The following is an 11,552-nucleotide window of genomic DNA, read 5'->3' as shown; positions in this document are numbered from 1 at the left end:
GAGTGACTAACTTCCGTGACGTTTCTTCATGTCTTGACTTTGACGCTTTGATTTTCTTCAGATTAAATCCTTGTAATTAATGATACTCTGACGAGATCTCTGTCATTTGATTAAATCCACGATCTTGATTTATATCACTGAGGCATGATCAAATTCTTGAACTTCTTCCAGTGAATTAACTCCTCAAGTCTGTAGATGAACCTTGTTTCTGAATCCTTTGACAGATATTACTTTGCGAGATCTCTCTGACGGTCGATCCACTATTTACTTATTACATTCTTATTTGAGTTGAGTTGAATCCTCGAATATACAAATAGGTCTATGACATATGACTTACAATCTCCCCCTATTTGTTTGTTAGAAAATAACACACAAATACCTAGAGGATAACTCAACTAACAAATAAGAAAAAGATATAAACATACATGCAAAGTAAATAGCAAAAAATTTCTGGATGAGATTTAACATTTTCCAGATTCCAAGTAGATGTTCCTCTAGACTGAACATATCTTCAAGTAGTTCCATCTTCATTTGTACAACCACATTTCCTGTTGAGAAGCCCATATCTCTTGCTTCTCCCCCTATGAGAATCAACTGATTAAAGAAGATCACCTTCGTTTTACCACCTCTCCTGTACAATAGGATCCGCAGATAAAAACCAATGGTACTCCCCTAACAGCTTCTTCCCTTACTAGGAAATCACCTTGTGTTTACCACCTCTCCCGTACAATAGGATCCGTAGTTACAAACAACAATGGTGTGGTGTAGTGTACATTTTTAGGATCTTTTTCTTCCTCCCTTCTATTTCTCCCCCTTAGTTGAGGAATCCTCCAAACTATTTCTTAAGCTTTTATCTCCCCCTTAAAGAAGGAATGTATGCCGTCGTCTGAAGGAGTTCTCATATTTCACTTGGTTGGAAAAGAAATAACAAGTAGTTTCTCTTTCTTCCTCACTGTGAGTGTGTGATTGTGTTTTAGTGTACCTCACATGTGTTTCACTCTTCTCTCCACTCGTGTTTACACTCATTCTCACAAGTGTATCACTCTTCTCTCATAGCTCCATAATCCAGCTGTACCTGCAAGGAAAATCACCTTAGCCATCCTTAAGGAGGTCACAGGTGGTGCAATGGGAGTTCACAAATCCCCATCCTTGTTAAACTCGTCAGATGAATCTGAGTCATAATTTACAAGTTGCTAGTTTCCCTTTTAGGGTTCCAGATTTGAATTCTGGGAAGGTAAACAATGATCCAAAGAATTTAGCATAAAGATCACAGTTCCCTTCTAATGCCTGTGAAGACATTTCCTTGTGACTTATCAGGTAATATCTGAATCATTGTCAACAAGTTGCCGATCTGCGCCTATGTCAGATCCACTATCCGCAGATGCATCCAGGGGATTTAAGCCTGGGGAGGTAGACACTGACCACTGACATATGGCTTTTGGATCAGTATCCTCTCCTAACACCTGTAAAGGCAATTGGTCCACTAACGAACCTTGAACAATTGAATCTGACCTTAAAATGGTCGAAACTCTTGTTTCCGTCAACTCATCCTTTGTGTGTGTAACCTCTCCTTGTGCATCAAGAATTGTTTATGTTTGAAGTGGTGACACTACATCGGATACCTTGGCCGACAGGCAAAATTCAATAGACGCACCCTGTTGAGAGAATGAATCTAGTAACTGTTTTTGTACCTTTTCAGCCATTACATCTTTTTGAGAAGATGTATGGGGGCTAGCAGTTGTCTCGGTTTAAATACTACTCATCTATGTATGAGACAGAGCTACTGGGTTGACTACAGAACCTTCCTTATGTGGTGCACTAGGCACTATCTCCCTCACGCTCATTCATACTACATTTAGTGGTAAGAGAGTGTTGGTTGGTTCTGTTTTTGTGTTTGTCTTTACAGTCTGGGATAGATGTTGTGGGTTTTCAACCTCATGACTGTCAATGAAAGAAAGTCATTGGAGACTGAACCTGTAACACAGAACATATGGTAATAGAGAGAAAATGATTTACAATAGTGATTTCAAAAGATTTTACATGAAATAAGAAATCACTAATGTAGAAAGAAGTTTGATTTTGTTTTTCAATATGAATGAGTTTTTGATAAAACATTGATCACTTAGGGTAAAGTCTAAGTAATTCTCATTCATGTCAAAAGCTTACAAATATCTGCAACATAATGTTAACAAGATATCATTGACCGATACTTGTCAAGTACTTTAGATACTAATTGTTATGTTGCATAAACAATATACCACTGCACATATAAAACAATATGATTGTGCTTAGTGATAAAATAGTTATAAATATGACGACTCTACTAGTTCATATAAGATTACAACTTCTGTTAGAGTGCCATACCATGTCCTTGACGATTGCTTGAGCAGTATACTAGTTCATATCAACCTGAAGTGAGATTGTGAAGAAGAGATTGCATAGTCCAATAGATCTGCAGCTGCAAAGTCCATGAACTGTGGTGCACTGACTTCCTCTTTTAACTCACCAATCAGGAGTACACTTGTACACATCTTACTAGAGTACAATTCCAAGTGTAATGTGCAGCAGGTGTCTGATATGTCGTAATATTCTCAAGTCTCGTCACTGGTGCTATATGTTAGATACTGCTTCCTGATAATAACCTAGCACAATATACAAAATTACAATGATAACATTCCCAGCTTGCAAACAGCCATATCCCTCAGATAAACCTTTGCTGTTATCTCCAAAGGTAACCAGGGGGCCAGCTTTCTCAATCCACATTTGATAGCAGGGCTCTATCTCCGGTCATATGTCTTGATGATCCACTGTCAAGAATCCACACTACCGGTTACACCTGTTTAATGCCCTGCACTTCAAATGGATTAGACCTTCTTCGGAACCCAAACTTGGTTGGGCCCGGCATACTTGTAGAACTGTCCTTTATCAGGCAAAACAACATTTTTAATTTTAATTGTCTCAACTTTCTCAATGACTGAACATTTGACCTTGTAAACAGCCTTAACAAATTTCTGTTTAAGCTTAGGCACAAATGTCTCCTTTCTAGCCTTAGAAGGACTAGCAGTCTTAGACCTATCATGCTTCTTGTTATTCACATGCTGACGAGGAGTAGTCTTATCATTAGACACATGCTTACCATTAAAATAAGCATACATCATATTAAAAGCACAAGACATACAATTAGCAACACCACATGCTTTATGAGAGTGATTAACAGCAGGTAATTTATGCATGGTAGACATGGCATTATTGTTATCCAACTCATGTGTGTCTGAGTTAGTCTCAGTTGCTTTCACAACTTTGACTGGAACTTTCGACTCACTTGACTTGGAAACAATCTTCTCATAAGCATGATCCTCAGCACGTATTTCTTCTTGAATAACAGAAGAGGTCGCATCAAATGGTTCAGCAATTGATGCTTTATAGAGGGGTTCATCAACACCCTTAAGCACATGTGGTACTTCCCTCCCTTTAGCACAAACATGAGGAGGGGAGTTTATGCCTAATTCTCCAATAGCAGCATTGTAATCATATCCTATTCCAGATGTTTGATTAACAGCTTGCTTACTGTAGAACTCTTTAGCCTTCGAACAAGAATTGAAGTAGGCTCTAACCTTAGTCTCAAGACCGGTGATCTTGTCTTTGAGAATAGTTTCGAGTTTTCTATAACAGTCAACTCTATTCTCTAGAAAAGATACCTGATCTTTTAATTTGTCTTGATTAATATGCACAAGTCTTAATTCATTGACCTCTTTCTCAAGGTCTGTGATCTTTAAACTTAACAGTTCATTATCACGACGTGCACAATCTAAGTTACCTCTTAGATGATAAACCATTTCAGCATCAGAAAGTTTTACCTCTATTCTTGACGATGAAGCTTTTCCATCAATAGCCATAAGAGCAAGATTTCCTTCATCTTCATCTTCACTGTCAGTATCATCCCAGCTTCTTCCCTTTGCCAGATAAGCCCTTTCAGAGTTCTTTCTTACTTGCTTTGGCTTCCTACATTCTGTGGCAAAGTGTCCCAACTCATTGCAGTTATAGCATCTAATGGTGCTTCGATCAACCATCCCTGTTTTGTATCCACCACTGCTGGTGTTAGAGGATGAAGATCCACCTTTCTGGAATTTGTTGTAGTTGGACTTGTACTTAAGCTTGGGATTCCTCTTGAATCTGACATGGGAGAATCTCTTGACAATTTGGGCCATTGATTCATCTTCCAATTGCTCCAGCTCTTCCAAGGAATAAAAATCATCACTTGATTGATTTGTAGTAGGAGGATCATATTCTGCTACTAACTCATTTTCCTCACCCTTGGAAAACTGTACCATTCTTTCTAACTGTTGAGATTGTTGTTGTTGTTGACCTTCAGCTACAAGTGCAGTAGATGTGCTGACCATTCTATCATTCCCGTAGACTTCCTTCTGTTGAATCTGCTCCAACTCATAGGTTTTTAACACTCCATAGAGCCTGTCCAAAGAAATCTCACTCAGATCTCTAGCTTCTCTAATGGCAGTGATTCTATGTTCAAGATGAGCTGGCAGTGTTAAAAGGAACTTTTTGTTGACCTCCCTGATTGAATAATACTTTCCATTGATGTTCAGGTTGTTGATCAACGCATTGTACCTCTCAAACACTTCAGTAATTCCTTCTCCTGGATTTGATTTGAAATGTTCATATTCAGAGGTTAGGATTTCCAACTTGTTCTCCCTAACTTCCTCTGTGCCTTCATTAATCACCTCAATAGTTTCCCACATGTGTTTGGAATTTTTACAGTTCATCACATGTCTGTTCATCAAGGGATCAAGGGAATCAATTAATATTAATTGAAGGCTGGCATCCAAGGAGGCTTCTTCCTTCTCAGCAGGAGTAAAATCTTCAGGCTCTTTTGGATAGGTTCTAGCTTCAGTAGTCACCACACCATCTATTATTACCTCCGGTTCAATAACCATCGGAGTTTTTATACCCTTCTTTAACAAGTTTGAATATTTGGGATTTGCAACTTGTAAAAATAATAGCATCTTCTTCTTCCACATGATATAATTCTCTTTATCAAATTGTGGAATTTTAACGGTTCCAACTTTATGTGAAGTCATTATGAATTTTTGAATAAATAAAAATTCAAGGAGTTGAAAAATCACAAAAGTCTAGGATCTTGATTTGTTCGTTAATCAGAAGGCTCTGATACCAATTGTTGGGTCCCAATGTGTTTGTAGAAGGGGGGTTGAATACAAACGTTACCAAATAATCGAATAAAATGCGGAATAAAAAATGTGAAACAAAATTCAAGTTAAATAAAAATATTATTAAACTTGAAATGTGTTACAACAACTGTATCGATTACAAGGTATTAATCTCAAATCAATTATCACAAATCTAGAATAAATTCGACATGAACTTTTTCTATTTTTGCAATAATTAGAATCAAATGCTAAACGCGATTTGAGATTATGTTCTAGGGATTTTAATCCGCTAGATTGATATACAAGAACAAGATAAAGATTTCTAGTGGATTAGATTTAACATTACAATCTAGAAATTATGATCTTGAATAAAGCAGATGAAGATAAAATGTTTTGCTGCGGCTGCTGTCTCTTGTTCTTGAATAATGATTGAGATGCTGCTTCTCTGCTTCTATTTAAATCAACAAAACCAATAGAATTGACTTGGCATGACAATCCTATAGCTGGCAAGACTTTCGGTAGGACAACTGAATGAACTAGCAAGACAATCTGAATGAACTAGCATGACAATCAGAATGAACTAGCATGACAATCAGAATGAACTAGCAAGACAATTATCCTCCTAGAGTAACTTTCGGTATGACAATGGAAAATGGCCTAGCATGACAATCGGTATGACAATCCTGATTGTCATGCTAGTTCATTTTCAATTGTCTTGCTGATTTAATGCTTGAATTTAATCCAATTAAACTTCTGAAAATTCCTAAAATTCCTAGAATTAATTCAGAATTAATTAATTAATTAATTCAATTAATAAATAAATTATTCTTCGCAGATATAATTTATTTTCTTAATTAAATTAGATGACTTAATTAATTAATAGAGAATTAATTCTAGTCTTGAGCAGCAACCATTCTTCTGCAAATCTTCTGAAAATCACTGAAAATTATGAATCAATTCCACCACTTCAACGTTGACACTCGATGTACTGTCTGGTTCATGAGTGACTAACTTCCGTGACGTTTCTTCATGTCTTGACTTTGACGCTTTGATTTTCTTCAGATTAAATCCTTGTAATTAATGATACTCTGACGAGATCTCTGTCATTTGATTAAATCCACGATCTTGATTTATATCACTGAGGCATGATCAAATTCTTGAACTTCTTCCAGTGAATTAACTCCTCAAGTCTGTAGATGAACCTTGTTTCTGAATCCTTTGACAGATATTACTTTGCGAGATCTCTCTGACGGTCGATCCACTATTTACTTATTACATTCTTATTTGAGTTGAGTTGAATCCTCGAATATACAAATAGGTCTATGACATATGACTTACAAATTGTCTAACAAGTGAGAGCCTATATATCTATGTCAAGTTCTTCTGCAGCTTGTAATACTTCATCTTCGACCTTTAATATCATTAAGAATATTTTGCCTTGCTCTTTTGTCGAACCCAGCGTACAACTGCTTTATATCCCTTCAAACTGGTTTTCCAGGTTATCTTTTTTCTGCTTTCTGCCTCTTTTTTTCCTCTCAGAGTTTATTCTTCTTATTCTACAAAAAAATAAAAATGACCATTAGTTAGTAAATGTAAATAATGGTTAATGTTAAAAGTTTCCACCATATTGAAAAATAATCGCATCTGTCATAACATTGTTGGTATGTGAATCTAAGCTCGTTACCTGCCATGGTGTAAAATTTGGTATAGATTGCAAAGGGAAATCTCAAATAAAAATATAATGCACACATCTTCTACATATTGAATATAATTGACATGAATCATTACAAGTAAAAAAGACTAACACAATTACTAGTAGACACCATCATCTCACGAGCAATAACATTTACTAATTAAACAAGTTAAACTCCTCAAATAGATAAATACATAAATTAAACATGTCACTAGCTCAACTTAAACTCGAACAAATACGAAAATAATAACAATAAAATGAGAAAAGAAAGAATCTTTACAATTCAAATAACCAACTCAGGGTACTGAATGGTCGAATAACACCGCCTGCTTTTGGCCTTCCAAAATCGAATATCATAACTAGCAGTTGTTAAGATCACAGATGGGTTTTGGGTCATTTTTACTTACCTTCTCCTAATCAAAAATAACAAACAGCAAGTCAATAAGTGATCCAATGGTAAACAACAAACAAAAATCCTATTTTCTAAAATAAGTAGGAGTAATAATTCAATCCCTTAAGAGAACTAATTTAGTCTAACAATTAACTTCAAGCATCTATAATAACATTATGTATATATAAACAATATTAACAATTTTTTATGTATTACTTTCATAAAAAATGAGGTTTTTACCTGTGAAATATTTCCCAAATTTGTCATTTACATACTTCATCTCATTGAAGTTATGTACTTCATATAATCAACACTTAGTTACATTATAATTAAAGGTCAGTTCACTTTCCTCTTTCATATTATGTATGTAGGCAATGACAACACACAGCTGCCTACACCAAAGCAATAGCAATTTAATCAATTTAATTTCTGATTCAGTGTTTCTACTTAAAATAAAATTTTATATTTAGAAAAAACTCCTAACTAGTAATTTTATATCAATATTAGGTTCACAAAAATTGGCTTACTTTGCTGTGTCAGATGTAACGAAACCCTGTTTTCACTCCCTGCCCCATACGATCATAAATCACCTTTAAACAAACAAAAAATGAATTTAATATCAGTGACTAACAAGTTACCAGTGTTAATTGAATTTTGGAATTGCATTATTAATGCAATTGAGAAAGAAGCAAGGGAATCTTGAAATACACCTTGACACCCGGTCAGACTTACAAAGGAATGAATTAATGCAAAGGTTATACAATCTACAAGGTAGTAAGCAATGAATAATCTGAAAAACTACTTAAATAATGTACTTTGTGTTACCTCATCATCTCTTTCACCATGTTCGTAATCCATTTCAAGTTTTTTCAAAACACAAACGACCAAAATGACCAAGAAAAGGTTAGTGTAATAATTAAGCTAGCCACAATTTGTTTTAGTTTCACCTTAAGATATGCCTTCAAAATAAGAAATCCTGTGAACAAGTAGATTAATTACTAAACTATGTGTTTTGTTAGCCATAAACAAAAATACCTAAGCACATCATACATCTAATTTAACACAACAATTATACACATATATAAAATAAATGGGAGATGTACATATAACACAAATGAAACAATACACCTAAAAATGGAAGCCATGAAACCAAATCAAAGAATACCTAATGAGTCCAAATTGAAGAAAAAGCCTCAAATCCAAATCAGCTTCGGCAAAAACCTAAATCAAAACTCTGCTACAAAAAAAAGAATAATTAGATTAATTTCAATAAGTACAAAACCCCAAAATTGAAGAACCCTTGAAATTGAAACCCATTAGAACCGGAAAAACCCTAAATCGAAAAAGCCCCAACTTGAAAATTTTTGAAATAGTAAATTAGAGAAGTTCCAAATTAAAGAGAATGAAAGTTTGTAAGAGCAATTAAACAAATAATATATATATATATATATATATATAGAGAGAGAGAGAGAGAGAGAGACATGGAGAGTGAAAAAAATTGAATGGTGTCGGGTAAGTTTAGTGAAAATAATGGCGGTGTTTTTGCCGCTCTCCCAAATTATCCTCTTTTCCCTACAAGAGACAATATATTAAATAGATTTATGTTTGTAAATATTTTTGTTAAAAAATAAATATTTTAATTTCTTTTCATACTTTCTAAGTAATAATTTTATGTTTACTTAATATTCATTATATTTTTTAAGTTGTTGATTCAAAAATATAAAAAAATACTCTACAAAAATATTATCATTCAATCTAATTTCAAATTGGTAATTTTTTTAAAAATGTTATCACAAGATTTTTACTTTTTATGTAAACTAATTGTTTTATTTTGTTATTAAAAAATAAAGATTTATTTATATTTCATCAATCGCAACACTTAATCATATATATGCTAACATTTAAAACAAGTGTTGTAATAGGTCTCATTCAACATAGCTATTACAACATTTTTAAACAACACCATGGCAAATTATTGTAGAATGTCAGGTATGGAGTAGTGTCGTCTACCCGCCCGATGACAATAGACATGGATCATATTTAATTATAAAACTTTAAGAGACACGTGGACACATAAATCACACGTAAACATATAAGGCACGTAACACGTAACTCATTTCATCAAAATATGCGGCTCGATGTGTTTAAAACTAAATCGTGTCAAAATATGACTTTTCGGACAAAATCTGACTCGAAAATGTTTTAAAAAACAAGCGACCTTTCGATACAATAATAAAAATCCAGACAATAGAGATAACAACAATATATCGTAATCAAGAAAAACCGCCATAAATGAACTGTGGTTCGTGGATTCCGGCCATAACGCCATTAAAGCCGGCGAAACACCAAGCTTTTCCGGCGACCATCAAATCAACTAATTCCTCAACCAAATCGAGCGAACTGTCTACCAAAATCAAGCTTGGAAGATGTACAATCTAACCCCTATATTCATATCAACTAAAATCAACAACAAGAACAATATTATAATTCAAAAAATAGGGCTAAAATTAAATTTACACAAAACATGATCAAACATACGCAAATCATTACCAAAACCAATCTTGAGCCTTCTACAGTCTAATACAAGCAACCAAATAAACAAACAATCAACAAGGAATATGGAAAAATTGACAATGTCGACTTAAAACTAAAAATCCGGTTATAACAATCCGGGAATAGAATGGCTACAAAATTAGCATAAATCGAGTCCTCGGATCACAATAAAGCTATGTATAACATCAAAATCAATTAAAAACCCTCACAATTCATGAACCCAATTCAAGTCAATGAAGAACACGATGAATAATTGATTTTTCAATTTATCCAACCTTATTCGATGATGTTGGTACGAATAGGAAGAGCTCGGAGAGAGCTTCGATTTGATTATCAGAGCGCCAAGAATAGATCAATAAATCTTTCGATATTAAGAGATCAAGATTATGATCGAATTCACCCCAAGAACTAATTTGGTATTAAATAAAATCAGAATATTGGTATTTATATATATGGAAATAATCCCTGATAAATTACAAGTCGGTTCCTTTATCTCGTAATTTAAAATAAGAAACCCGAAACACTAATTTACGGGGAATGATTTTAAATATATTATTTATAAAATATATATTAAAATTCTTAAGAAATTACGAATATTCCAAAAATACAGAAACTTAGAATATTCGACTAATGTTTGATTTTATAAAATTAAATACATGAGTTTTGTGGGCTTTGACGTCCCGGTAGGGGCCCGGTCCAATAACTTTTCATAAAATGAAATATTTTCTAAATTAACTAGATGTCCCGAAAATCAAAATGGTAAACTCCATATGACGCAAGACAATGTCAAACACTCCACCCACAATATCGGCTAATAAAATTTAATCAAAAAAATGACCAAACTACCTCTTTTTAGATGTCCTATTGCCCTAAATACCCACCAGATACCCAACTGGTACTGGTACTGGAGTATCATGATGATACGCCACTTTTAGTGGAGTATTACGATGATACTTCTTTGTCAGTAGAGTATCATGGCTCATACTCTCCTGTTAGTGGAGTATCAGTCTTGATACTCTTTTCCCAATGGAGTATCAGGGCTGATACTCCACCGTCATTGGAGCTTTTTTTTTGAAAATTTAAATATTTATTCAATATTTATTATTTAAACATGTACCATATTTTAAAATTTTAATATTTTATGGTTTAAAAATATTCCATATGGGGTTTAGAAATATTTAAAAAAATGAATAAAAATAAATTTTAAAATTTTAGATGATACTCCACTGATAAATAAGTATCTCACATGTTACTCCACTGACAAATGAGTATATGGCCGATACTCCACTGACAAAGGAGTATCATGCATGATACTCTACTAGGAAAGGAGTATCATCCTGATACTCTTATGTTAGTGGAGTATCAAGCTGATACTCCACTGAAAATGGAGTATCTGGTGGGTATTTCAGGTAGCTTAAAATTCTGGTGGATATTTTGGGCGATTGTTAAATGTTCAGTACGACTTCAGGTATTTAAAATAAGAAACCCGAAACACTAATTTATGGGGAATGATTTTAAAAACATTATTTATAAAATATATACTAAAATTTTCCAAAAAATATGAATATTCCAAATCTTTAATTTTATAAAAACAAAAACACGAATTTTGTGGGATTTGACGTCCTGGTCCGGTAACTTTTCATAAAACAAAATATTTTCTAAATTAACTAGATGTCCTGAAAATCAATATGGTAAACTCCATTTGACGCAAGTCAATGTCAAACACTCCACC

At 33.8% G+C, this 11,552-nt stretch overlaps 1 long non-coding RNA gene across 1 annotated transcript; it reads right to left on the bottom strand.

Annotated features, from left to right (window-relative positions):
* Window positions 1-6,527: 6,527 nt before the first annotated feature.
* On the bottom strand, window positions 6,528-10,223 carry LOC141693979 (uncharacterized). The gene is made up of 5 exons (XR_012563324.1): window positions 10,096-10,223; window positions 8,433-8,501; window positions 7,795-7,857; window positions 7,157-7,289; window positions 6,528-6,739 (listed from the first exon to the last, which is right to left on the bottom strand). It is a non-coding gene; the product is annotated as an uncharacterized LOC141693979 (long non-coding RNA).
* Window positions 10,224-11,552: the final 1,329 nt, after the last annotated feature.

Source organism: Apium graveolens, chromosome 10, assembly GCF_009905375.1.
Source record: "Apium graveolens cultivar Ventura chromosome 10, ASM990537v1, whole genome shotgun sequence".
Classification (NCBI taxonomy): domain Eukaryota; kingdom Viridiplantae; phylum Streptophyta; class Magnoliopsida; order Apiales; family Apiaceae; genus Apium; species Apium graveolens.
The sequence above is the reverse complement of the archived record's forward strand: the minus strand, read 5'-3'. Positions and strand labels throughout refer to the sequence as shown.